This window comes from Pinus tabuliformis, chromosome 4_1, assembly GCF_031772625.1.
Source record: "Pinus tabuliformis cultivar Carrire ecotype Pingquan chromosome 4_1, CPIR1, whole genome shotgun sequence".
In the NCBI taxonomy this organism is placed as follows: Eukaryota; Viridiplantae; Streptophyta; class Pinopsida; order Pinales; family Pinaceae; genus Pinus; species Pinus tabuliformis.
Window position 1 is genome coordinate 80282673 of NC_142303.1, and position 6463 is coordinate 80289135.

Consider the following 6463-nt stretch of genomic DNA (forward strand, 5'->3'; position numbering starts at 1 on the left):
CATAAGGCTGTCCACCCTAAAGTAATGTAATGTAATGTAAAGTCATGTTGGCCTACCCATGGTCCGTGGACCATGGGATTGTATAAATAGAGCGAGGCTCTAAGTTGTAAAGATAGCGAGGAAAAAAGAGAAAAGAATACAAATGGTTCGAGCTTAGAGTAGGAGTCTAAGTGTATTGGGTCGTAGTAGTAGGAAGAGGCTTTGCAGCTGAGTGTGCAGAGGCCTAGTAGAGTCTGCAGCTGAGTGCACAGACCCCTGCAGCTGAGTGCGCAGGGTGGTGTCGAGTCTGTAATCAGGATTGAAGATTAATAAAGAGAAGTTGATTCCTATTTTTGTGTATCTGCTGTGCATTGCCTTCTTTACGTTTATACTGTTTTATTTATCGCACGCACTGATATGATTGCTGAATATGTTGTAATAATCCTTAGTCTTACATAAACAAGTTAAGTAACCAGATAATAACATATTAAATAGCAAGGGACTTGGATATTACGGGTTGCGCCCCGAGTAGGGCTGCACGGAAGCAACATCGCAGGTTGCGAAGGGATAGCAAGTGCGCGTAGCGACGTGTGCGCAAGGTCAAACCGCGGACCCCCAGAAGCTCATCAGACATCCCCAAGGTGCGAAAATCTGGTTCTAGCACCCTCCCATACTACTTCGGGTGAGACCTCAGTTCGCGCTCCGCGGACTCTTGCCGAAAGGGCCAGTAGTACTGGGATTTGCTTGTCTAAATCACCTCTAAACCTAGGTCAGGCACATACAAGCCAACAATAATCTCATGCCAAAGACTGTTATCGAAAAACTTGGATTGGAAATTACTAGTCCATACAAATATCTCTATTCTTTTGACTCCAACAAGGTTAGATGTCTAGGTCGAATTAAGGACCTTTGTGTCACACTAGCCCAGATACCAGCCAAAAGTTTAATGATGGATATTGTAGTAGCATATATTCCTCCTAAGTATGGTATGTTATTATTAAGGTCTTGGGGGACTAAGTTGGAGGGAACACTTCAAATGGATATGACATATGCCACAATACCAGTATTTGGTGAATCAAGGAGACTATATAGAGAAACTTTAATGAAGTACATGGTGAGTAGTCAAGAAAGGCCAGACAATTATCCCCTCTACTCAGTTCACACTGATCTTGATTCCTTCATTCTGTATAATGACAATGATGGAGACATAGATATGCAGGTAAAACATGCAGAAAATAAATTCAATGAAAAACGTGATACTCAAGTGCCTATTATGCAACAAAACCCTGAAACAGAACCCCTTTGGAATATGACTTTTGACGGCTCATGTGGTAAAATGGGATCAGGGGCAGGAATCTAGTTATATAATCCAATAACTAATCAGGCTCAAGGCTACTCTTATAAACTGAATTTTCTGTGTACAAACAATATAGCAGAATATGAGGCATTATTATTAGGCTTGAAGTTGCTTAAAAAGATAGGTGCTAAAAGGATTTTTGTCCAGGGAGACTCTAAGCTTATCATTAGAAAAATTAAAGGACAATACTCGGCTAAACACCCTAGATTGAGAGAATATCGAAATGTTGTAATTGATTTCCTCAAAACATTTGAAGAGTATGACCTTGCTGTTATCCCTAGGCTCCAGAATGCTCTGGCCAATGGACTAGCTTTTCAGCCAACACCTGGAAATTACCTCATCCAAACAAACAATACATAGTTGACGTAAAACATCGTCCTGCAATGCCTGATAACATGAGATACTGGAAATTTTTTGGGAATGACAAACAAATTGAAAGCTTTTTGAAATCAAAACATGAATTTGAATATTGCAGCATAGATTTGGAAAGTGAAATAGATAGTCACACTACTGTACGTAGTGATTTGGATTAAATTGCCAATGATTTAGATCAAACTGCTGTTTATGAGGAGAAATTTCCTATAAATAAAACTGTACAAAAAACTGAAATACATAAAGATCCAGAAAAAGAAGAATTCAAAGTATTGGAGCTCAAAGATAATGTTCTACCTAGAGGACTTGATCCTTTAGAGGAACTATTTGTTTTTAATTGAGTTGCTAGAAAACCAAAAATGGAACCAACAAGAACAAACATAGAGGAATGCAACATAGGTAGTGAACAGAACCCCAAAATCATAAAACTGTCAAAATCACTACCTCTCATGGCTAAAAGAAAATATATAGCTCTATTCAAAGAATTCATAGATGTATTTGCATGGAGTTATGAAGATTTAAAAGCCTATGATACTAGCATTATACAACACAAGATTCCAATCAAAGAAGATCAAAAGCCCTTCAAACAGAAATTACGTAGGATAAACCCTGTCCTAATGCCTCTGGTAGAAAAAGAAATCAAAAAGATGTATGATGCTAAGATCATAGTCCCAATTAGATATTCTAAATGGGTATCCAACATTGTGCCTACCAGAAAGAAAAGTGGTGAAATAAGGCTATGCATTGACTTTAGAAATTTAAACAAGGTTTCTCTTAAGGACAACTATCCCTTACCAAAAATGGATCACATATTGCAAAGGGTAGTAGGTTCTAGTAGGATTTCCTTGTTAGATGGTTTCTCAGGATACAATCAAGTTTTAGTACATCCTGATGATCAAGATAAAATTGCTTTCACTACCCCTTGGGGAACTTTCATGTATGTTAAAATGCCTTTTGGATTAATGAATGCAGGTGCTACTTTTTAGAGAGAAATGGACATTGCTTTTTCAGAAGAGATTGGATATTTCATTGTGATTTATCTCGATGACATCACAGTGTTTTCAAAAACTGATGAAGAACACTTAGCACATCTAAGAAAAGTATTTGAAAAGTGCAGAAAGTTTGGTATTTCACTCAATCCTAAGAAATCATTGTTTGGTCTTGAAGAAGGAAAGCTTTTAGGCCATATCATCTCTAAAGATGGAATTAGGATTGACCCCAGTAGGATTGAAGGCATCCTTAAATCAGTCATCCAAGAAATGTGAAAGAACGTCAGTATTTTATTGGAAAAATCAAATTTTTAAGAAGATTCATACCAAATTTGGCTAAATTACTCAGAAATATAACAAACATGCTAAAAAAGGACACATAAATCAAATGGAATGTGGAAGCCAAACAATATTTTGATTTAGTAAAGCATGCATTAACACAAGCTCCAGTTTTAATCAGCCCAGATATCACTAAGGATTTCATAATATTTTCTTTTGCATCTAAACATACTATTGCTGCTATGTTATTGCAGAAAAACAATGATGGACATGAACAACCAATAGCATTCTTTAGCAAAGCTCTGAGAGACGCTTCTTTGAAGTACAATATCATGGAAAAACAAGCATTTTCTTTAGTTAAAGCAATCAAAGACTTTAGGGTTTATGTTTTACATTCTCATATCATTGCTTATGTGCCCAATGTAGTGGTCAAAGATATTCTTACTCAAAATGGACCAGATGGGAAGAGAGGCAAATGGATAGCTATGATATTGGAATATGATATAGAAATCAAACCCACCAAGTTGATTAAAGGACAGGGATTAGCCAAATTGATGGCTGAATCAAATTTTAATGCTTTAGACGTCAACATGGTGTTTTCTTTGGATGATCTTGAGGAACTAACGACCCCACCAATAGATGAGGCATATTTAAATTCTCCCTGCTATGCAGACCTTTTATACGTTCTTTTCAATTTAAATGATCCTCCTGGATTATCCAAAACAAAAGATAGATTTCTCAAATTGAAAACTGTCAAATTTTGTATTGTTGATGGTATATTGTATTGGAAAGATGCTGGAGGTGTTTTACTCAGATGTTTGTTAAAGGATGATGCTGACAAAGTTATGCAGGAATTCCATGAAGGTGATTGTGGAGGCCATCTTTATTGGAAGACAATTGCTAATAAAATCATTAGAGATTGTTATTATTGGCCTACATTATTCCCAGACATCCATAAGATGGTAACTTCTTGCCACAAGTGCCAACTCTTTGAAGGAAAGAGAAAATTACTACCCCTGCCCTTGAAACCCATCTCTGTTGAAAGCCCTTTCCAACAGTGGGGATTGGATTTCATTGGTGAAATTCATCCTCCATCCTCTGCCCAACATAAATGGATCCTAACTGCCACAGATTACTTCACCAAATGGATAGAAGCCACTCCTTCAAGAGCTGCTACTGATTCTGTCATAATAAAGTTTCTTGAAACCAATATCCTTTCTAGATTTGGTTGTCCTAGGAAACTAATCACTGATAATGCTATAGCTTTGAAGTAAAAAAAGATGGTGGATTTTTGTCATAAATATCATATCTCTTTGGGACATTCAACATCTTATTACCCTCAAGGTAATGGGTTGGATGAATCTTCCAATAAATTTTGGTAAACATTATTAAGAAGATATTGGAGGACAATAAGAAGTTATGGCACAACAAATTGATCTATGCATTATGGGCTGACAAATTCACTACAAAGAAATCAATTGGCATGTCCCCATTTTAGTTGGTTTATGGTATAGATGCAAAACTTCCTTCTTCCATGGGAGTACTAGTTATGAAGATCATCTAGGAGATACAAAGTGATATTAATGATATACAAAGGAGGATATATTAGACTATTCAATTGCAGCAATCCAGAGAAGAAGTATACAACAGAACTCGAGTTGTCCAAGAAAATATAAAGAATTTTTTTGACAAAAGAACCAAGGCTGATGATTTCAAAATGGGAGACAAAGTGTTAAAATGAGACTCAAGAAGAGAAGACAAAGGAAAACATGGAGAATTTGAGAACCTTTGGAAGGGTCCATATATCATTTTAGCTTTCAGAGGGAATAATGCATTTTTTCTCAAATAATTGGATGGAACAGAATTATTAGGAGGTCCTATCAATAGCAAGATGCTGAAACATTATTTTTCATAAGCACAGAGATTTCCCCACTCCATTATAAATATCACAGTTTTTAGGTTTATTTGGTTAGTCGATTTTAAATAAATAAATAAATCAAATTGAAGAAAAAGCAGATTTGAAGGACTCAAGGCTATTGGTCATGTGTTCTTGACACTTCAAGCTGAGAAGTGCCATCCCCAGCTGGAGCCACTATTAGGGTCCTATAATTTATAGGATCTCAAGGTGATTAAGCATTTCACAGTTTTCAGGTTTCAAATTGTTCATAAGATGTCATTTTTCAATTGATTTCATTAAAAAGAGAGAAAAAAAAAGAGAAAATAGAGAAAAGAAATGAAAAGAGGGTATACAAAAAGAAGAAAAAGAAAAAAGAAAAGGGAACCCCAAATGTTGTTCAAATCATACAGTTTAAGCATGATTGAAGAAATTTCAATTTATGTTCATAGGTTAGAAAATAAAGATTTTCCAAACAATTTAACCTTGGCAAATTAGTAGCTAGGTAGAAATTGAATTTGGTCCAAATGTTTAATATGGACCAAAGGGGAGAAATAGTGATAGAGTAGGTTAGATTTTTAAAGGAAAGGAGACGTAAAAAAGAAAAGAAAAAATGAAAGGGTCTGCAAGTCTAAGTGCACCCTACAAATGGAAGAAAACAAAAAATGCTAGGGTATGGAATAAGGGTAAGTAGATTCAAAGAAAAGAAAAGGGATATCAAAAGACCTTTTTAAAAGCTGGAAGCGAGTTTCCAATATTTTCCTAAGGTTAAAAGGAAATTCCAATCTTTTCTAAGGTCAGAGTAAGGAAATTTATAAGGAAGGGGTCTTATATCCCATTGATAATCACTCCCCCTTAAACCTTATTTATTTATTCCTTTTGTCCTTTTCAAATTCAACCAGTTTCTAGTAGAAGCAATCCATGAACAGCTTGTCAATTTTTTCACAGATGAAGTTTTCCATTACTCCTCAGCGTTGGTATACATGTTTTTGTATTTTCAGGCAGACAGGTTTCAGTTTTCATTAACCAAAATGAATGAGGAAGGTGAACCTCAATCAATGATATTTTGGACAACATTGGTAATGAAAGATCAAAAGGACTTCGGTTACGAGACGTTTGTGGAAATGTTTTTCCACCCAGCAATAAGCCTCCTTAGTGGGACAATGGAACCAAGGATAAATGAATATATAAATAGAATTATGCAACTATCTGATCAAGCCAAAACTGGTGATTGGTACTTGTACCAAAACTACACTGAAATAAGAATGTATGGCTGTGAGTTGGCCCCCTACAAACTTCCAAAGTTCCTCCCCATGAGGATCTTTGCATTGGGGTACATTAGACAAATAATTAATGCAGAGGAGATTCATTTTTTATCAGCCAAGAAGAAATCCCAATTCAGGATCAAGTCCCAAATTGGTCCCTTCATTTGTAATAGCAGAGTTATAGGAGGGGAGGCAGAGAAAAGATTAAGAGAGATGAATTTTACCCATAGCTTCACATGGTCTTATGACCCATGGGGCATTATTTCTAAGAGGAGGGTGGAAAACAAGTCCACTACCTATATCCACACTCAAAGGCCCGAAATCGAGA